We start from the raw sequence: 23066 nt of genomic DNA, 5'->3' as shown, positions 1-23066 counted from the left end.
TGTGAATATGTCACTGGGATCACCTCGATCACCTTTCTCCACTGATTAAACAGTGAAGAAGATTAACAGCAGAGATTGCACCCCAGCAATGCTTGTCACATTGTGGATCTGTGGAAAAGTGACTCTTACATTCCACCTTGGAAATAGGTGGAAAAACTCGATGGTTGGGATTGATTAGATGAAAATGAGAGAGGAAACCACTCAAACTTCTTTGGCTTTTGGTTTATGACTCAGAGCACGTGGTGATCTGTGCAGGACAAATGAGGTGATGCTACACCCTTCAGTGTCCCTTCAGCTGTCATGTGAGCACCCTATCTAATCAGGTCATTTCCACAAACTATAGCCTTACAGCCCTCATAGGTTTGTACATACATAATTGACTGCAGGTAATCCATTCGCCTCTTACAAGACAGATGTCCAAGAACTCATCTGCTTCACCAGTGCTTTCAAAAGCAAAACTTTTGGATCTAGATTTATATATTAGATATCAATTATTATATTATATATTTAGGTTCCTATGGATTGAAATAAAAATCAAGTTACAAGACTTGAGCTGTTTTTACTACTGCCACAGATCTTTACATCTTTCAGTTAGTCCTTTTTTCCTGTTCAGGAATTTAAGGCAGAGAAAGACGTGCCAGAACTGTTAAAAGGGCTGAGATGGCAGTCTATACCCTAAGTAGGGCTCTCTTCCTGGGTACGGTAAGCAGGCAACAAGCAGCCTGCAGTGATGACACTTCTACATGGAATCATTGGATAATATTGGTTGAAAGAGATACTCTTGTCCCCTCCTGTTCAAAGCCATCCCAAACAGATCAAGTTGCTCAGGAACTTGTTCAGTTCTGAATATCTCAAACATTCAGATTTTCCAGCCACATTGGACCCAATGTTCAACCACTCTCATAATGAAAACACTTTTCCTAACATGTAATGAGGATTTCCCCTGTTGAAACTTGCCTGTTGTCTCTTGCTATGTCTATGTGTGCCTTTGAGAAGATCCTGGCTCCGTCTTCTCTACACCCTCCCCTTAAGTGCTGTGGGCTGCACTCATACATCCCCACACACCCTAAGCCTTTTCTTTTTCATGCTGCACAAACCCAACTCAGCCTCTCCTGCATCATATGCCCCATCTCCTTAACTATCTTTGTATAGTAGACTGGGCTCCAGGATGTCTGTCACTGGTTTGTGGCTCCCCAGTACACAGGTACTTCACTTTCACAAGCCCTGAGTACAGGAGAGTAATTAGTGCCCTGAATCTGCAAACCCAGGCTGTCCTCCTTTTCTGCAAGGGCATACTGCTCAGCCTATTTCAACTTGTAGTCCACCAAAACCCCCAGGTGTTTTTTTTTTTCTCTGAAGTTTGTCTCCAGCTAGCTGGCAACCAGTAAGGTCATTCCCTCCCAGGGGCAAGAATTTGCATGCTTGCTTTCCAGAGCTGTCCTTGCCTCTTTCCTGGTCTGAAATAGGCATAGGCGGTGAAGTTGCACTCTTTTAGAGATTATTTTTCACTTTTTAAAGAAAGCTACTGAATTCTGTAACTTAGAAGACCACCAGTCTGTGAGCTTAGACAATTTGCAGGCATAGTGCTCATAGTAGAGCACTAGGTTAAAACAGAGGGTTGGTAGGAGCATTTATCCCCCTCTACGTAGCCACCTAAATGATTCTTGCTGAACGTTCTCTGATGTGCTTGATTTTCTGCAGTCACTGTAACAAGAGATCTGAAAAACTAATCCTACAATAGAGGAAGATTCAGCCCATCTAATCTCAGGCACTCTAGCTGAGCTACCTGCATTTTTCTCAGGGATATCTGTAAGAGTTACGGTGAAGAGTGCCATTTAAATGTAAGTTACTTTTTGAGTTAAAACATATGTCTTTTAAACCAACTTGCTCTTCTAAATGTTTTCCTGGTCCTGAAGCTTATATATTTTATATCCCTGAAGCAATTCTGAGAGTTCCACAGACGCTGCAACTGCCTGTGTAACACTCCTATGGAAGTCATCTTTGGGCACTTCCTACTGTGCTTGTTCAGCAGGCTTGTTTTCAAAGACTGTCAGCTTGGGTAATTCAACATATTATTATGCCATCAGGACTCCCCATGTTGAACTTCAGGCTTTGCTGTTTTAAAAGAACTTCAGAAAATATCTCAGGTCAGAATACAGAGATGGGTTTTGGTTTTTTGTTTTTTGAATCTATACTTTAATGCTTTTCCTTTGTACCTTCTTTTTAATTCTAAGTTGCTGATTAGTCTGTAAAGATTCAGCTACAAAATCAAGCCTAAAACTGGGTACAGGAAATGATAAAGGTACTGAAAACTGGTGGTGGGTTGACCTGGACCAAAGCAGTTGCTGCTAGCTGTCCTCCATGAGCCTCTTACTCCTTTCATATTGAACAGGGGAAAGCTGGTGTATGTTCTGCCTTAGCTCTGTGTACCCACTGGTCTCTAGAACATATCGGAGGAGTTTGTGTCTGCTTTTAAAGCTTTCTGCTGCATCCCACTCAGTGGAGTTGTTCCCTATACCTGTTTCTGGCCAGCAACATCAGCCAGTGAGATCCTGTCCTCCCAGTTGTGCCAGCCCAACTGTTGATGGGGCCATGCTGTGTACTGTGGAACAGGTAACTTTGAAATTAGATCCCTTTCCACATCTGCTTTAGAGTGGATTGGATTCAGAGTTCTAGCAAAACTGAGGGGCAGCCCAGAGACATAAATAAGGAGCGAACAGTTAAGGCTGGAATGCCTTAAGGCGATATTATTGCCAAATTCTTCATAGTGGGAAACCTTAGTCAGTGCTGGCTTTTTTTACCTGACTATAAAACATATGCATCATCACAGCATAACTTTGTTTATAAGGAAGTATTAAAAAGAAATGTGTTAAGTGATTCTAGTGCATGAAACTAAGCAGAAACCTGATCAACTCTAGTTATTTTTAAATCAAGTACTCTCTATAAGATATAATGCCAACCAGAAAAAAAATATATAATACATGAGTACATACAGAAGTGCATCAATAGCAAACTTCAGTCCAATGTGCAAACAACAGCTGAAGAAAATTATGTTGGATTTAGAAGCCAACAGACATAGGAACTGATAGCACAAGTAGGACAGACTTTTAGTTGTGTGATAGAAATTGAAGTGCAGACATCAATGGCTCTGAACTAAACTTTAAAGAAAGTTGAAGGAAGATTGTTTTCTCAAAAAGGAGCGAAGAGGGAAACTTTTTCTGGTTGAAATGGAGATAAGTGTGATGTGGCAGTCTCCTGCTAAATACAAAGAATGATAAATACACAGTCTCATCTGTTCATGCTATTAGGTCTGCCACCTACTGCCTGATATACTGGTTTGACATTGCTTGTCATGCCAAAAAAAAAAGGTTTGCCAAATCTATCACACTAGCTACGTAAATCACACAAACTGAGCTCTGTTACACCCTTTTCAAGTTGGAAGATAATTACTGCATCTCAGAGTTACTGGGCAGGAAAGCAGTGAAGGTATTTGTTAACAGGAGGAGGGCAGGTAGGCTGCTGCAAAAATGTAGATGTCACACTGCAGTTGGCTGGAGCTTTGAACCCAGTATTGTCTTGAAGGCACTTGGATCTTGGATCTTGGAAATTCCAGTTAAGAATTTGAGGAGGGATAGGAGAGGACAGCAGAAATGACACAAGCTGTTTTACTGTTCTATAGGGAGAAAAGTCTGGAGGCTTCCACCCTGAGCAGAGTAGAAGTCTTACGGAGAAAGACTTCATGTTCTTTCCTACAAAGTCGTTAAGTAGGACATGCTTGGATTTACTTTGTATGTAAATGATCAAAAAAAGATTGTTTGCTTTGTAAATGAGAGGGAGGGAACAGAGTTTTAAAAGTAATCTCTGGGACCTTTTTCATGCCAGTAGATGACTTGAAATCAGAGCACTGGAGAGAAGCAGAACTGCTGGGACAAAGCTGTGTTTGAAATGGGAAGAGCAAAAGAGGTGGGAAGCTCTGTTGTGCGCTCGGTAGCAGCATCTTGCAACCTCTGAGACTGCCTGCCTTGTGAAGCATTCTTGTAGTTTTGGAACTGGAAATAGTACTAAGCTGTGTTACTTGACTTCTTTGCTTTGGGTCTTTGCCTTTGTGTCTTCCCTGTAGTGCTGCAGAGTCCAGTTCTGAGTAGATGCAGAGGACTTACCCAGGAAGATTGAGACAGCATAGGGTTGGGCTGTTAGTTAGCAGCAAGTTGAGAAATCTGCCAAACTGTGAAGTGTATGGGGGTTTTTGTTTTGGTTTTTGTGATTCATGCAGAGCTCATAAAAACAGTCATTCTTTCCTTTGACACGAGAAGCTTTAAAATTAATGTTTCGATTCCTCTTTTCCACAGGAAAGCATATGTAAATAGTGATATACACTGTTTTCTGATTTACACTCTGAGTTTGTCCATTTCTGTAATTTGTCAAGCTATTCTCCACTCAGTAAATGCCTGGAAAGCAGCCACATGGGGTTGCTTGAATTCTTTCACTTGCTAAAAATAAGTTGGTTTTGAAGTTTTTTTTCTATAACTGCTGAGGATATTTGAGGCAATTGGTAACTGTCAGCCTATATTACAAGTTGTTTTCATGCAACATCACATTTCCAGTCCTTGGCAAGGGGAAGAAAATAGATCTGTGCAGTATGGAAGAAAGCATCCAGTGCACTGAGACACAGTAGCAGAAGACAGGGCTCTGTGCCCACAGGGGAAACACAGTTTCTGGAGACAAAGTTTTGAAAATACATCATCAAGTGTACTGGAAGGCATTTGATTTAAATCACTTTAATTAAATTCTGCCCTGACTTTTCCTCCTTGGTCCTTCAAAGGAACAACTATGGGTACTTTTCGTATTACAGCTGTATGATGTGCTTCTAGATGTTGTTGTACCTTGTTTACTGCAGATTGTCCCTGCTGTACTTTCTTTTTTCTCTTAGTTGCTTTCCTTTCTATCTGCTTTCTCATATCCCTCTTGCTCAATTCTTGTTTTGTTTGGGATTTTTTTTTGTTTTGTGGGTTTTTTTTTTAGTTAATATTCATTCAAAATTAAATTGTTTTGCAGCATTTCAAGGGATATTATCATAGAAGCCCCTTCTGCATCTGTTTTTTCTATAAGTTCAGTGGGTAAAGCTTGTGGATGTAGCAATAGCTATTATGCACAGGGAGGAAAAGTATATTGTGAGAGAGAGCAGGTGAAAGCCCCCTGAGACCAGGTAAAACCCTGGAGAGCAGCTGAGTCCACTGAACCCATAAAGTCTGAACAGCAGGAGTCTGCCAAACCTGCCCAAGGCCTCCACCAGCACACGAGCATCAACAGCAGCGTATGTAACCCAGCTGTATCTGAGAAAGTGGCAAATGTAGTCTACAGGGCTGTACGTGCATCTGCTAAAGTAAGGGAAGGGACTCCCTGAGTGACTCTGGAATGCCCACCTGGAAGCCAGTGGCCCACCAGTCTGACCCCCCTGCATGGGCTTGGCCTCCCAACTGTCACTGCAGCGGGATGACACAAGGGGATGTGGGAGTAGGGATGTGGAAGGGGGAGAACTGAATGCACTAGACAAATGGTCATTGGCTGTCAATAAAATCTACTCAATTCTGTTAATAACAGCTTAACTCAAAGCATTTTGTAATAAACATTAGCCTGTTTCCCCCAGTGTAATCTGACCATCAGGGAAATGGATAGTATAATACAGGGAACTTGCAGCTATGTGTAGTTTTACGCATAGCTGCAAACATTTGCAAAGTGCAAACTTTACACAAATGTTGAACAAATCATAAGTTTCTGTCCTGAAAACAATGCATCTCTTTATCTCTTTAAATTGTTTTTAATCTTTTTTCTGTATTCTAAGGTCTTTTCCATTTTTACAGACTCTCTCCTGTTTTAAAATCAGTGCAGCCTGTGTGTGTTGGGGAGTTTTGAGGAACTGAATTGTGCTTATTGGCTTTATAGAGCAGCGATATGATGCCACTGTCTGAAGCTGAGAGCAGTGCGTGGCTTGGCATTTAGTAGGAGAACATGGTGCATCCTTTTTATCTTGTCTTCACTGCACACCTTTATCCCCCCATCCTTTTGAAGAGGACTCCAGCTCTCCATCGTTACCTTCCTCACACCCACTAAGACCTCTACTGCATTCCTTTGTCCACCTAAATTAAATTCCACCTTAATGATCCAGTGTTTCCTACCACTCCCTCGCCTGGGTGCTGCTCTGGCATCTCAAGCCGGACGTACAGGTTGAGGTGTTGGCATGGCTTAGGGAGCAGGTGGAGACCTGGTCGTGCTGCTGCACACAGCAGCAGGTGCCAATTATCTCATCTGGCCACAGCAATCACACTGCTCCCTGCAGCTCAGGTTGGCAGGCAGAAAGGCTGAGATGTACCTCTTTGGTGTGACCTGTACAGTCAGCATCATAATCAGTTTCCAAGCTTTAGGAACCTGTGCTATGAGGGTTTCTTTTGTTTTATTTATGACTGTATTAATGAAGTTCAGCGTGGTGATATTACTCAAATCCCTTGCAAGGGATACATACTGAAGACAATTAAGTAGTTATCTCTGTCTTCAATATGCCATAAATATCACATTCTTCAAAAAGTACAGTGTGGAAAACATTCCGTAAGTAAATTAAGTGTCATATTTCAAAGGTGTCTCACTGTGTCTCTCTACTGCGGTTGCCTTGTAGAAATTCTGGTCAACACCTTCTGGTGGGACATGACTTCTTCTAACCATTGTCTTAAGTGTCCCATCCTTACAAGCTATTGCAATAGTGTTGTTAGATCTCAGATTAAATTCAGGGGGGGTCTACTTGAGCAAAAGCCAACATACCATGATGGATTTGCTGTTCCTTTGCCAACAGGATGCCTGAGGTTTGTCAGCTGTGCTGGAATCACTTTCCACATTAAACAAATGGAGGAAAAAGAGTACATTGAAAAGCACAGCTTAAGAGGCTTGGATAGATTCAAAGAAATGAAACAATAACATGTTTAATAGCTAATTTTCATTCTGGTTTGGCTTTAAGGTAGCTTCAGCCTTCCAGTCTGCTAGCAGCCATCCTAAGTTCTCTGCCAGAATGAGTCATAGCTTCTGGAGCTGGGATCCAGTCCTTTATACAAGCCATCTTTAAAGATCTGTTTACCTTTTCCAGATGATAATTAATTATAGTGAGAATTACTTTATGTATTCCTCCTCCTAAAACAGAGGGTTTGATGAATATAAATTTACCTGTGGGAGCTTCTTACATCTCTCAGTCCTCATGCAGTCCGAATACCCCTAGGGTCCTGTTTGGTGTAGTTTTGTGCTGTTATGTAGAGATAGATTCCTTTGGAATACTCCTCCCTGCTGGGCTGTCTCAACTAGTTGACTAGGAATGCAAAACAAGCAATGACCAGAGCCCAGGTCTGACTGTAAACCATTATTTACCTGCTAGGAATGATAGTTCCTGCTGACTGACGAGCTGAATTGAGAAATTTAGCCACGTAACCACAGTATGTAATTCAGGGCACAAATTGAAACCCATATATGGTTGCTCCATCTTATGTTTCTGCAGTCTGTAATGTAGAGAGAGAGAGAGAGATGGATGCGAGGACAAATTTAGCATTTGTAGACAATTCCATCTAGGAACACAGAAGGGAATGGGCCTTAACGTGGCTGCTAAAAGTGGGCAGCACCATGATTTCATTGCTAAGCGAGACACTTCAAAGGATTGCCAGCTGCTTTGTGTTGTATTGGCAAAAACATGGGCTTTCCTGTAAATCAGTTATTGTGTCTTTCAATGGCAGATTTTTTTTCCTCTGAAAAGCTGTTCAGGCAAGTGCAGCAAGGCTCCAGTTGCATGACACAACAGTCATAACTGATTGCCTGTGCTAAGGAGAAGCCTGGTTGGATGAAGAAAGAGCAGTGTGCCTGGTAATTATGAATAAACTCTGAATGTAGCACTGCATAAGGGAGCTCATAGATCTGCTACTATATCAGGGGAACATCTGATTGTTGTGCAGATGTTAGACACTGAGCCATTGTGAACACAGCTGAATTACGGCATTGTAATGAAGGATTTCTCCTCGTTTCACTTTTAGCATACGACTGTTGCATCACTGCTCAACTAATGCAGACAAAGACCATCCAGTGAGTCTTTTTTTGTTGTTTTTTTTTTTTCCTATGTGATTGTGGAACTAAAGGTTTTCATGTTTTCTTTCCAGTACCAAATTGCTGCAAGGAATAATTCAAGCCGGCAACCAGGGAAAGTGTTTGGATGCTCAAAGTAAGTACGTTTGTATGTCTTTTTTACAGTGCTAACAAATGAGAATGTACCAAAAAACTTGTGTTTGATGTCTGTAAGGCAGTAGCTAAATAAGTTTGGTATCAATAACAAATTATATTCCTTTGCATCATCTTTTGACTGAGCAATTGATAGATTCAAGTCATCAAAAATTCTCATTCATGAAACGGAACTGCTGAAAGCTAAACTAGATGCCACAGACTTCTTGTAAATAATTGGGGATTTTTTTTATTGGAGTAAGAAGGAAATGGTGGCAAAAAGGAATAATTAAAAAGAAACTCTAAAGGTGGACAATGAATTTAACTCCTCTCTCCCCTTCTGTTTGGGAGCTTTGAGAAATTGTCTCCTTGCTTTTCTTCTGTTAAATGGTAGCTCTTCTGAACATTATTAGTGCTGCCTTCATAATGTTAAGTGGAAAAAGAGCAAATTACACAATGTCACATAGAGGGTCAGTAATTAATGTCAGACAGAATTTTTAAGGTTCTGTTCATTTTTTAATCCCCAACTGTGGGAGTTTAAATAGCATTCCACCCAAGCTGGATGTTAACTTCAACAGTCTAGCCTCCAGCTTGGCATCTGGCTCAGGCAGTCACCTGGGGAGAGTGGAAGGACCAGTGATATCAGGAGACAGGAGGCCCACAAGGTGGCAATGTTTAGAAAGCCTTCAGAAAGGATGCGCCTGGAACAGATCTGTGTTTCCTGCGGTTCCCATCACTTGCTTCCCTTGTATCATTGCTGCTGCATCCGAGCTGTCAAACAAGAAACCTTCACTGCTCCCAAAATGGAGCGTAGGATACCCGGTACTAAACCTCCCGTTTGAACAGATTCACCATTGACAGTACTCACTGTACTGTGCTGGATACCATACCTGCCTTTTCCCTTGGCAGGAATGTGCTGCAGAATTAGTGGTTTATAATATAGTGTGGGGTTTCTTTATTCATAGCTGGTGATAAACACATCCATAGCACTGAAATGATGCTCGGGCTGTGTAATGAAGAACTTTTGTTTTTAAAACATAGCACTGCGTTTGTGTTAATACTCAAAAAGCCATTCCAGTGTATAAATAAATGCTAATTTTGGATGTAGGAGACATCTCAGTTTGCAGTGGTACGTTGTTTGAACTTTACAGTTAAAAGTAAAAAGGTTTGCCTGAGCTATTTTAAAAACTTGCTTCACTGTGAAACTAGGAATTTGCTCCAAGTTATTTAATGCCCTGAAAAAAACCCAACCCTTAAATATGTTTGCAGAAGGATTTCTCTAGATACGTGACAGACATGAAAAATAATTCAGGGTAAGTTCTACGGGAAATACAAGAATTGCCTGTGTTCACTGGCACAGATGGAGATAAGTAGAAGAGAAGCAGAGTTAAATGAGGAGCCATACAGTCCAGGTCCATCAGGTTGCAAGAGAAGAGTGACTTTGACAGCAATTAGCAAACATGCAGGGCTCAAGTGTACTTGGAGATTCTCAGGAAAAGAATAGCGTATAATTTAGTTGAAACAGGCTTGTATGCCTCAAGGGTGAAGCAGTAGATTTAGACTACAGGAGGCATCTGAGAGCAAGAACTAGAGAAATGTAATATCCTCCCCCATGGATGCAACCGTTCCCAGGAAGGTGTTGCAGATGGAAGTTCAGCGGGGCAATGCCTTGTGCTGAGCCATAGAGGCTTTCATCTGTCGCTTTCCACTCTGGCACGGAGCAGATGCTGCTGCTTAAAGTCAAGCTTCATCACTGTGGTTATACTGGCATTGTCACAAGCACTTGGAAACAACAGGAAATCTAAAGAAAACTGTGTGCATGGAGATAGTGCACAGCCACCAAGTGGACATTTATAAAACCAGACTGCATCCTACCTGTCTAATAGAAACTTATCTGACGTGTGCAGATTTCCTGCAATGTGTAACTCTCTCTGTGAAGCAACAGACAGTTTTCCAGTGTATTCCCCATGGATTGCTGCTCACTGTGTAGCCTTTCTTTTCCAAATCCCTTAGTCCTTATGGCCTGTTATATGTCAAAATTAGGATCTAGCTATCAGCCTTCTAATACCAGAGATTCATTATATTACTAGAGAATTAGCTGAGCCAACAACTGCAAAAGGTAAATGCATGTAACATGCTACTATATGCTAGCCTTCACTCAGGAAACCCTCTGGTTAGATTTTAGTGCCTTTAAGCCTGACAAATGGGTGTATTTTTTCATGGAGTTAAGTTATAAGGACAACATGAGGGATGGATGTTGGAACATCCAAGGAATTTTACACTTCTTGTATTAGGCGCTCTTGTGTGCAACACACAGATAAGGGGACTTGGCACTTGCAATTCCTTGCTTGATGTATTATCACCAAAACAATTACAATATACCCTAACATTAGAAAGCAAGTCTGCCTTCTGCTGGAACGTTAGCTCAGGAATTAGCTGTTATATTTGAGTAATTTTGAGATAGGGGAAGAGAAAGAAAATACATTAAAAGTCTGTATATAAAGTGTATATACATGTATATAAAGTATGTTTGTATGATGAACTACTGATTCATGAAGTGTCCAGGGGAGGTCTGAACAAAAAGGCCTGTACGAGCTTTTTTTTTCCCTGCAGACACAAATATTCTCTGGTCCTTCGTGATAAAAGTGCATGTAGTTACCTAAACCAGGCAGGCTCAAGAAGCACTTCCTCTCACTTCTTTATCCCTAACTCCCAGCATTGGTGCAGAATGAAACACTATTTCTAGATAAGGGCACTTTGTTTGCTGCTCAGTTCCCCATAGCTTGTTTTCCCAAACTGGTCCCCCCAATGTCCGCCAAAGAAGACCTGAATTCCCTGAGAGATGCCTTGTAACTTCGGCCAAAGGGCTGAAGAAGTATGAAATAGGTGAACTTCTGGGCTGAGCGGAGTGTTTCTAAAGCATGTTCATTCTGTGTAAACACCACAAGGTCTCCAAAAATGTAGTGGAGGACATCTGTTTAGGAGTCAGTCCTGCATAGAACGCAGATGCTTCATAGCTGGTTTTGATCCAACATGAGAACTGGAGGCCTAAAGCCTGAACCTGAGACAGCAAAGTTAACCAAATGGAATGTTTGTTTCTGGCTGTGTACTCACCAGCCCCATTCCCTTCTTAACTTAGAAATTGGGTAGCTTTAATAGCCTTTTATGGTGCTGTCTGAAAATATTCTGAACTTTAGGGTGATATTTATTTTTCCAGTGCCCGATACCAAAAATTATCCCACAGGAGCTCAGCAAAGCAGCTGATGATTCATCAGGAACATAACTTTGCTTTTCAAAAAGATAACGTGTGGTTTTGTTCAGAGTTAATAATGAGATCCTTTCCAACGCAGAAGCTGTCAACAGCACTGACATACATTTACAGTAACAAAAACACATAGCCTAGTGGTTGGGGTTTTTATTAAATAGAAACCTCATTTTCTACTGTAATGAGGAAAAGGCACTGTTTTCTTGCCACTAGTACCTTTTGTGCTCAAAATGTTAGAAGCCTTGTTTTATTTTATTTTATACACAATGTGACTGTTCAGAGGTTACAAAATGGTGCTACTTTATGCCATGACTGTTGAAGACATAATATACAGTAATATAAAAAAAGATACCTTTGTTCCTAGTTATCTTTTTTGCTTTTTACATCCTGCCTATTAATAGTGCTTCATTAAAAAGCTGGAGAACGTTTATTAAAAATGATTCAAAAAATGATTTGAGTTTTGCTAAAGGAACAAAATAAATTTAAAAAAAAATTAAGGATCTTGAAAAATATTAATCCTTGTCAGATATATCAAGTATTTATAGGGCATCCAAATGCTATAAAAATAACTGTCATTTTTCAAAACAGTTTCTAGATTTTATAAATATGTGTGTAGGACCTATCCTGATTCTGTCCAGTCATCCCAAGTCTGCCATCAGGCTGAATCTGTTAGGAAAACAGAGGACCTTTTTCTGGTAGTGTGTGTCTTGCTAGGCTGTTTGCAATGCTGTCCGCAAGTCTCATCGCTTGGTTATCACTTTAAAGTCCAGAAGGTGCCAACAGCAAAGTGGTAAGTATCCCTGTATTTCATCTAGGCAAGGAGAGATGGACAAAGAAATGTAAAGGGGAGATGGGAAGGGAAAGCTGGCCTGGCACAGTGGTGACCCTCAAGTGCTACTGAGTAATATGACAAAAAAACTGAGCTGAAACCAAAATGCTATTGCAAGATGAGCTGGGAGGCGTGTGGAGCTTGGAGTGCCATGGCTGTGTTCCTAACTGTATTCTCTTTTCTATGAAGTGCACACATCCCTGTACTGTGGTGTAGTAGGCACTGTGCAGCTTGCCTGGCCTCTTTTCCCATGCTGCTGCTAAAGCTTGCACCTGCACATCAGGCACCGGGATGCTGAGCTGTGGTGCTCAGGGCCTCTAGCAGTAGAGTAAAATCCATGGGTGGACAGGCTCCAAGTATCAGCATTTTCCAATATTTCTCTGCAATCTCTGGGGCTGGAAACTTTAGTGTGGGTTGGTTTTTTTTTTTTGCCAGAATTCCTATATAGTTAAGTTGCTCCATGATCTGCAGCTTGCAGAAAATCACCCTATTTACTGAGTCACAGTAAAATGGGAGTCACTGGCAACACACAGCATGCTAATGAGGTCAGGTGGAAGCAACACGTAACTTGTCCTTACAGTAAAAATGTTCCTTATAATAATGGCCTTCTCAACCTTCTTAGAGACTTGTTTAGCTTTAGGTCAAGTACAGGAAGGCCACTGTTGTGGACAGTGCTGTTGCATTACAATACAAGGTGGCAACATCAGAGGTTTTTAGGTCTTGAGACCTAGTAATTTGTTGTCCTTGATACACTTGCACTCGTGTTAATTCAGGGCTTGCACTCAAACCCAAATGTTGTAATCATCTGTAGCATCTTGCATGTTTGTTCCTACCTGAGCCTGGAGCAGGCACAGAAACAGGCATGTGGTGGGAGGTGCTTACGGGTGGGCAAAGTCGACAGCAGCTGGCTTGGGCCTTAAAAGCTTCAGCTGGAGGTCTGCCATCCAAGTGTGTACAGCTGCCACCCCTGTTAAAGTTCCTCTCTGAGTGATTAGACAGGCCAGGTACATGTCATGGTTACCGTTTACGGTGGGTGAATGGTTTTAAGCATCAGTTTCCAGTCTCCATCAGTACCTGTTCCTCATAGAAGGAAGCTGGCCATGCCCCCATACTTCAGACTTATGCAATGGCTTCCATTAGAGCTTCATCCTCTTACAAAAGGCCTGGATTTGGCACACCACTAATGACCCGAGCGGGATGCATGGGATAAACGCCTTCTGAACAGCACTAGAGGAAACACCATTACATCATGTTGTAGGTTTTCAAACAAATAACTAACTCTCATCCTGCGTCTGTATAAAAGAACAATATTGACTGTGCTTAAGTATTTTCAGACTTGATCTGATTTCATAGCTCGGATCTTTTTTTGTGTAATGTAAGAGGCTTCACGTAATCACTCTTTTAAATCTACAGCTTATGTTTGACAAGTGGGTCATTGGTTAATGGAAGCAAGTAAATCCAGCTGTTTATCTTTTCAGTAATATCATGCACCTTTTTGTACGCTCTGGTCTGCTCAGAATGGAGATGTGTACATTTTTAATGGCCCTTCCTCTATTTTAGAGGAGAGGCATGAACTTTATATTATATTTCATCTGTTCCCTACATTTAAAAAAAATTAAGTCACAATATTAATTCAGCTGGTATCCCACCTGATCCACACACTTGTGGCAGCAATTTTGTTACCATTAATTTAGTTACTACGTGTGATTTTTTTTTTTTTTAAAGTTGTAATTTGACTTCCTAAGGAAAATTAACAGTTGTACATTGTTGAAAGTTTTCTTGCTTCTTTATATTTCCTACCCAAGCACCCAGTATTTCTGTGTGTTGCTCTTAACAGTTGCACTTTCCACTGAAGCAAACAAGCAGTAACTTTCTCCCAGCTACCTTTAACTCTTAACAATGAGGCAAAGACTTTTTCGGCTACTTTGAAATTTCAGGCTTTCAGAAAGGGCTATGTAAGCCTTCTGTAGGGTCTTAGTATCTAAATAAAGCACTCCAGCACTAGGTTAATAAAGTGCTCAAAGTATTAATGGAAACTTGGTCTAATAGGTCAAGCTCCAAAAGTCCTCTCGGGGAATGCCTGTCAGCAAGATAAGTTTCTTGACACAGTTTGCAAGTATTCTTTTTTTAATTCATACTACTAATAAAAGTGTAACATGGTTAAAGCTGTCTGTGAAAATTATTTTTCCTCTTTGTAAAGCCTTAGGGTAAATGCTAAGATGATAATGAACATTGACTTGCCAATGGAAAAAGTCTGTTTTCCATCAATAAGTGAAGAAACTAAAACTTTCAGATCAGTAGGGGTATTGTGTTAAGTAGCAAACATTATACTCATAGAACAGTTTCTTGCTCCCAAATGCTCTACTATTTACCAATAGAAAGTATTACTTACAACTGTGTTACAGGTCTAAATCCTTAACAGCAAGTGAAAAAGCATGTGTGTTAGAAATTCTCAGAAAGTAAAAAGCAGACTGCCTCAGATGCTTGCATTTGGCCTGGAAGGAGCCTGAAATATCTAAAAGCAAGTCTATTTGAATGGTAAGACAAATTTATGTTTAAAAATCTTGTGCGTAATATGTACATTTGCTCTAGCTCAAAGAGGAGGCACATCTTGATTTCTCTGTGAGCTAGTGATCACAAGCAAATCCTCACAACCTAGTTTTTCAGAGGTGCTGAGGTGCCTCGGGGATTTCAGCTCTTTAGTGTGTTAATGGCAGCAATGTGTCACACGAGGTTTGTGAATTCCGGCTGTTATGCAGCCCTTAAATACAGGTGTCGCTTCTTGGGATGGCAGCGTGTGAATGTGCATGCACCTTAGCAGGCAAGTACTGCAGCCCATTCCTCTCGGCCCGGATGAAATGAGGCGTAATTAGCTAATGACAGTATGTTAGCTGGACAGTAAGTGTGCCGGGGACTTGGCTGAGGGAAGGAAACCAATTTGACCCAGGTTCTCTGCAGGTGGCTGAGGAAGGAAAGTGGAAATTGCCCAAACCCACAAAGGATTATGCCCGACAAAGGAAGAGTGGGAAAGAATAGGAGAAAGAACAATGGGAAAACCTCAGGTGTGGAAGAAATCCTGAGATTAAAAAGGAGGAGGCATTCACTTAGTTGTAGCAAGGGAGAAAAGGGATTGGATTGGGTTAGCTGCAGAGCTGGAAGTACTGCAAGAATCAGAAAGCAACCCATGGAAGAAAGGATGGGAACTTACCATAGTGGTGTTGAGAATGGAGCTTGCACACACTTGTGACAGTAAGTGTTTTGAGGAAGCTGGTCAGCAGGGCCTGTTTCTGTGCTTGTAAAATGAGGAAAGCTGACAGAAAGTAGTTTCTGTAAAAGGCTATGAATGTCCCAGATAAATGTAGTTATCAAGAGAGGGGAAGGTGGCATACAAACAAAAAAGCACACCACTTTCTGTGTAACTTCTTGGCATTCACTAATTTGATGGGCATGTGAGACACATTGGCCCTGAAAGAAGATGATTTGTAACACACTGTAAGGTCCTGAGGAAACTGTGTGGAGTATTTTGCAGCAAGGCAAGGTTTTTGGGCTGGGGTTTGCAATCACAGAAATACTCACACACTACTGAATGACTTGGCAGTGTGATTTTGATCCTGGTCAGGCATGAATGCACTCTGTATTTCTTTCACATTAGCTAGAGCATGTAATACTGTTTATGTTGGCTTTTTTGCTGGATGTGGGAGGACAGACACCTAATTAACAGTTTCCTGGGACTAAGTAACCCCTTCAAATCCTGGTTTGTAGTGATTCAGTCCTTTCTGTTAGCTGGTTGAAACATTCTTGATCCAGTAATAGGTATCCAAAAAATTTAATTGACCATCTGCTGGAATCATAACTTTCTTGTACCAGCCTTCTCCCTTCCTCTTTAGCAGTGGTGAGCATCTTGGACAGATCAGACAGGTTAGTAAGTGTTAGTAAGTGTAATGTTCCTTGTTATGGGTTATAAACCCTGTGCAAGCTACATGTATTTGGCATCTGTAATGCTGACATTAGACAAGGTGCAACACTATGTTGGACAGATCTTAGCCAATAATTGTTCCAAAGCATTTTTTCCTCAAACATTTAAACTCCTCCTTGTGTTATATACAGGTATCAGATAGTCATGTAGAGCATTAACTTACTTGGATAATGTGCAAATAAAATGGCTATCAGCTTCACACCACCTGTTGTATAATAGGAACAGAGAATCATTGATCCCAGGAGCCATTATTAAGAATTCTTGAGTTCTCAGTGTGTAATAACAACGCCAAGTTTCAGCAGGGTAATGTAACATGTTCAAAGTCGTTGTCTACCAGTAAAGGTATCACTTTAGTATGGGATACGGCCATACCAGTTTTTCATGTTAGAAACTTCTGCCCTTCATAAAGTGTGGCAAAGCTGCTCCTTTGTCCTCCTCCATGCCCCAGTCTTGCTTTTATGAAATATATCAATAGACTGAAAAACTTTCAAAGGGTATTGCTGATATTTTCCACGTAGAACAGAGAGAAGGAACATCAGAAAGGGTAGATTGTCCACTCCCACCTGATTTTGTCACCTTTCTGCCTTTTTTGGGACACCCTCTTTAGTCCCAAGAAAGCCAAAGGTTCCTCAACAGTTGAAAATACATAAAGAAATGCTAGACTTACTCTCTCACATTCCCAAATCCTTCCAGACTTTTACATTTATAATTTGTTTTGTTGAAGACATGAATATCTGAAGCTCTGACTTTTTACCAGTGGTATTTTTCCATACTGTAGTGTATGGAAACATGAAAATCCTAAATACCTCTTTTCTAGAACACTGATCTCACTTTCATTTAATTAAGATTTTGTCATTCTCTGAAAAAGTCCAGGAATCCAGATTGCCTGAACATTTTTAATGTTTTTATTTTGGCTTTCCACAGTCTTTACACCTGAACTCTGACAAAGCTCTGACAAGCCCAGAAAACTAGTTAACTCCTCGGTGCAAATGGAAGCAGCAATGGTACATCTAGAACAGCTCCCACCAAAGAATTCCATGTAAATGCACATGAATGAGCAATGAGTCAGTCTCCTGTCTCAATTGCTTTCAATCAGTATTAAAGGCAGAGTGAGACATAGGAGTCCTTATTCTAAGCATTTATTGATCACAACCTCTATTTTTAGATGAGAGCAGCTCCCTGAGGTGTGTCTGAAACTCTGCTATAGCCCAGTGGGTTTCACTGAACACAAATATAAGAGACACTATAGAGTTCCAAATGTTGAGTTGGTCTGGAGTTAACGGAACAAAAAATTTCTTCACTTTGGAACCGTCCGTCGCTGAAGTATTTCCTGCTCTCACTGGAGCTTTTTGTTATGTAGAAAATGCTGGATAAAAATATTTTGGCTATTCGGTGTGAACTTCTGATGTTTTAAGTAAGGAGTCCTTTGATGTGTACTGAAGAGTGCTTCTTTCTAAATAGGAATTTGGAGAGTTTATTCCTTGAAGCAGCTGGATTTAGCTAATTGGATTTAATAAATGTCCACTAAACCTATTTATTAACTTTATTCTAAGAATTAATATTAGAAGTATATAACTAGTCTTAAAATACCTGTTATTCAAGGGTTTCACAGGAAATCCTGTTCCTGTGAACATAAAAATCCTTGTTTTGTAGACAGACTCTTGAATTAATCCTCTGATTTCTATTTAATTTCTACATTAAGGTTTATATTAAAGGTAACTATGGCCTTTTTAAAGGAAAATACCCAGTCTGGCTCTTGAAGATGTCTCTCTTAAGCGATCAATTCATACACCAATGGTCAGATCAGATTTGCAGCTTATAAGACTAAATTTTCAAGAATACTTAGCTGACAAAGACTCTTAAGATTTGTTTTACTCTTCCTCACAGGCACAGAACACTTCTTAAAATGTTAAATGTGACCTCTGAAATATAAATATGTCTCTATATTTAAAAATAGACTTGAATTACCTCATAGGGATATGGTCCATGCACATTGTGTAATTGGGACAGCCCTTTCTTTTTTTTTTTCTTCTCTTTATCTATCTCTCTCCAGGGAAGGCAAATAATCAAGACTTTGCTTAAAGTGGCAACACTAGAATCCCCAAGGGTGGGAAGCTCATTCTTTGTCTACAGGATGTCTGGAGTGATAAGTAGCTGTTTTAATACAACTCATGCAGTGTTTCTTTGTCCTGACAGAATTATCATTTGCTGTTTGGTATGGCGAGTTCAAATGCAACGCACCCTGAAATTTAAGGCAAAGAATGAGGTAACGGGATGAAGGTGGGAGAACTCCTTCAGTGCTGTGTAAACGAAGAAAATCTATAAACTTGCGGTTTCAAATTTTCACTTGAAGTGATTTTACACCACAGTGGGAGTTTTCCTTTGGGCTGATCAGTGCTGTTGACAGTATGTCAGTGAGTTCTGTGTAACCCAGGTCAGCTTGCAGTTTATCATGCACCATATCATGTCTGATATATATTCACTGTGTTAGTAACACTGCTGTTGATGATTCCTTTTTAGATGTTTCTGTGCAATATGTTATCACTAATTTAGGCTGGTGCAAGCCAGTGCTCTGTATTAGGCATTCAGTTGCAGATACATCATTTGTACTTCCCACAGATAACGTGCAAATCTGGATCTCCTTAGTCTTCTGTTCTTAATCTACTAGATGCAACTTAAGAAATTAGGCTGATTCCGATGCAGCCTAATTAAGTATACTCATGGTTATACACATCTTACTGAATCTACTCATGCTAGGAATAAATTATGTCTGTGTACCTTAATTGGGACTTCCTTTAAAAACCAAGATGTTCCCAAGACTTAACAGAGTAACTTTTAGCTCTTCCAAAACTTTCTTCCTAATTTGCTTTATTCAGTTATTTTCAAATCTAAACACTGTTGGCCAACTCCTTGAGGAGGGAGAGCATATTTCTGCATAGGTGTCTGATTAAACACAGGCTTCAGTGCTAGAAGTAACCAATTTTACTCTACAGTGTCTAAACCTGGGGCTTTAGAGAATTCTGTTAATCTTCATCCTGATAAAGGAAGACTATGAGAATAGTTAAATTAGAAAAGCATACTACGTCGCTCAGGACTACTTGTTGTTGCTCAGGACTACTTGTTGCTCAAGATAACTTGTTGTTATCTTCTAACTGTTTTCTGAAATCTGATTTTCTTTTTTTTTTTTCCCAGTGGAAAAACTATACTTGTGACAGGAGTGTTCATGAAACTCTTCAGAAAAGTGATGTACATGACCCAAAATAATTATACTTGCATGGTGTTTGGGCTGTAATCTGAGAACAGTGCAAGGAATATCACAAGCTTGAACCTGAACTGAGATGTCAGAGATGAGGAATGCTCCTTGCCACTCTAGGGTTAGATGTGTTTTTTCCTTAATCTATTTCCCTAATGCTCCCACCACCCCACAGTTATTCAAGCAGTGGGGAATTTCTGCAATCATTAATTGCATTTATGGTTTGGCTATGTAACACACAATACTCCCTAAAACCGTGGGTTTTTTTAATCTTCTCACAAATATACCAGCAGAAGTCTCTAGCATGGCCATCACCTCTGTTTTCGAGGCTGTACATTGATTGCTTCTTATCAGCCTAATATAAAATTCTGGCTTGAGCATGTCTGAGGTCTTTCTAATGCTGCATTTTGGGCTTTTAAAGGATTTCACTCTCAGGCATCCTAAATTATGCTGCATGGCCTTTCTACTGCAGTAAGTGAAGTTTAGAGCAAATAAGGAGAGAGGACCTGAAAACGAAAGCTCTGAGGAGTAAGGAGCAACCAGATCTTGGAGAATGATGGCTAGGTCTGCTTTAGTACTTGCTAGTGTTTGCTCTACCTTGTTCACCCCAGCAAAAATCGGAGTACTGGAATGCAAGTGCTGAGGTAGAGAGTGCTTTTTGCATCAGCACACTTGCTGTGTGGCTAATGTTGCATGGGAGCGGGTGGCCCCGAGAGGATGCAACATCTCCATCCGTGGAGATTTTTCAGATTTGGATAGATTAATCATGTCCCGAAACGTGACCCGATCTTGTGTTGATGATGATCCTGCTCTGAGTGGGAAATAGGAATGGATGACCTCCATAGGTCCCTTCCAGCCATTGCATCTGTGGTTCTCAGTGCTGAAGATCTGTTACATCAGGTTTTGTAATCCACTCTTAGGCATTAATTGCTTTCCTGGCTCTTTGCTTAGTGTGTATATCTCTTGTGAGTACTAGATTTCGATACTTTCAACATACCATAGTTGGGGCTCTTTAATCAACACCATGCTGACCTTTTATTCTTCAGGTTGCTTCTCTGTTTGTATGCCTACTGCATGTAAAAATCTACAAAGGCAGCACAGATGCAAAGACACCTAATAACAGCAACAGATTTCCTGTTTCTTGCAGGACCTCTTAGCTCAGAATAATAAAAGTGGGAAGAAAATCCTGGTGGCTTCCAGCATTTAAAGATAAGAGTGGTACTTGTGGGCCACAGAGTGCCCAGAAACAGAGACAGAGGCAGTAGAGTAGAGGGAGTGCCGTGCATATGGAATCCATATTGCACCCTCTGCCCCCCAGCCTGTGCTAGATCAACCAAAGCAGCATGTGCTTTCTGAAAACCAGCACCAAACTGCTTTGGTTGAGGTCTGGCTCAGCCTCTATAGAGGTAAGGTATTCTGTTTAGGCAGTGTGTATTTTCTGACCTTGAATCATAATGCAGAGGCAAGAAGGGGTTGCCATGTTCTCCTCACCTGCACTTCTCTTCTGTAGCTTTGTCGGTACATGTTTTAAACAGTTTTGGAGACTTCCATAAAGAAGCTTCTGTTCTTTGCCACTGATGAAGAAGTAAAAATATTTTTACAAGTTAGGGTTGAAGAGTGTTTTACTGCTCACTGCCTAGCAGAGCAGGTAGGGTTATGTCTGGCAGATAAAGACCTGCTATAGATTATTTTGATATTCTGTCACCATGTAGCATTTCTGGCTTCTCCATGTTCTTGGGTGTTACTAAGACACTGGTCTTTTTAGCAGAATGTATTTTGTTGCTTGTTTAGAAAAAGACTCAAAGGTAGCTTCCTCCAGTTGCCAGAGGAATGGAACACTTTTCAATAAAGTGTACTGACTGCGAATGTCCATGGATTGCTTGCTGAAAGAGAAATCTGAGTATATTTGAAAACCTGGCAGAAAGAATAAATAAGACCTTCTGTCTTGGTGTTCAGAGGACAAGTGACAAATTGGCAGGCTAACTTGAATTTTGTTAGAGATTGCTCTGTGTGTGTGTGTGTTAATGTATATGTCTGATGTAAATCTAAGTAGTTTCTCAACAGTCCAAGAACTCTGCAGTTGGTGTTCAGTTATTGATTGTATTTACCTTACTCTGTGAATGCAGAGTCTATGTCATGAACATTATCATGTAAACTAAGTTTTCAGTAAAGTGTCATTTCAGTCTGAAAGGGTAAAGATTAGTTAAAATGTCATTAAATCTTTTTTTTTGCAGGAAAAAATCTAAGTATAAACATAATCAAACTCATACTTCAGAACATCTGAGTTAAAATATCATCATGTGTCTCTGGGAACGTATTAGAAATACTCACATTGCTCTTTTTGTTTGACCTGCCACCTTAAAACTCATTTTAAAAGAGAGTTGGATTTGGGGCCATGTATTTTTTAAGATGTTGATAAATTGGCCCAAACATTTTGCATCTAACAGCCCTGAGGTCATACGAAGCTGTTAAGAGACTGTGCATATAGTCACTCTTGTTCGTTTTTGTTTAGAGAAAACAATTTGTAAATAGTTGGATAGTTTGTTTTTCTAATGTGGTAAATGTGTGAGTTTTGATCCACTATTGGGATGTGAAGGTAGGTTTGGCCTCAGTGAAGTTCAGATCTGCTCCTGGGGATGACCAGAATTGCTCTGTGGTTAATGTCAAACTTTGAAGGGCATTGCTATTTATGCAAGGAGAGATATGCAGAAATCATAGAGCTATGCGGAGGGAAATGGAGCAAGGAGGATAAAAAACTGTTTTAGATGAAGGGGAGGAAGAGATGAGAGTTGTGTGAATGGTGGTGCTAGCAGTGCCAGAAGTTCAGTGCTGCTGCCTTGGCAGGTTTTTTCCCTTCTTGTTTCTGATCCAAGCAATATTTTGAAGGATGTGCCATCAAATGTTTTTTCTGTGTAAGCCGAAGAGAAGGAGAATGCTGGAAATGTGCAGTGCAGCTTGACAGGTGGTGTACCGTGCTCTCCAGTGAAGCCATAAGCAGGAATACAGAGCTTGGTAACTCGGGCATCCTGGTGCTTGGGGTGGAAATGCAGGCAGAGTAGCAGACGCAGGAACTAGGAAAAAAATAGCATAATTAACTTAGAACCTTCTTAGGCTTTTTTGTTATTAGGAGTCCATGACTTTTGACATCCTTGTATTCTCATGTCAGTATTTATGTACTTTCGTTAATAAAGGGTTCACCATATGAAACACAAAATCTACTCTATGATTCTTTAAGCTGCAGCCAGGGTAGGCGAGCTTTGCGCAGTGGGGATGTCCATAACCCGGAGCACACCAGCACCGAGGGAAGACGCTGGGGAAAGCTGGGCGGTGTTCCCTGCTGCGGCTGGGCGGCGTGTAACCAAGCAGCCCGCTGTGGGGGCTCCTTCAAAAGGAGGAGCTTGAGCCCCAAATAGCTCCTTGGTGTGGCGAAAAGGCGGATGATGCGGAGGTACCGGGGGACGGAGGGTGATGAAGAGGCGTCGGGCTTTGAGGTCTCGGCTGG

General features: G+C 40.8%; 1 protein-coding gene across 1 annotated transcript in view; it reads left to right on the top strand.

The window, feature by feature from the left end:
• Window positions 1–8183: 8183 nt before the first annotated feature.
• Window positions 8184–23066, top strand: part of MAPRE2 (microtubule associated protein RP/EB family member 2) — a 74268-nt gene continuing 59385 nt past the window's right edge. Inside the window, exon 1 of the mRNA XM_025895818.1 lies at window positions 8184–8245. The gene's annotated coding sequence lies outside the window, so the exon portion shown is untranslated. The remainder of the gene's footprint in view (window positions 8246–23066) is intronic.

This window comes from Manacus vitellinus, unplaced genomic scaffold, assembly GCF_001715985.3.
Source record: "Manacus vitellinus isolate BGI_N305 unplaced genomic scaffold, ASM171598v3 scaffold_1_pilon, whole genome shotgun sequence".
Taxonomy (NCBI): Eukaryota; Metazoa; Chordata; class Aves; order Passeriformes; family Pipridae; genus Manacus; species Manacus vitellinus.
Note: the sequence above shows the minus strand (reverse complement) of the source record. Positions and strands in the feature narration are given on the sequence as shown.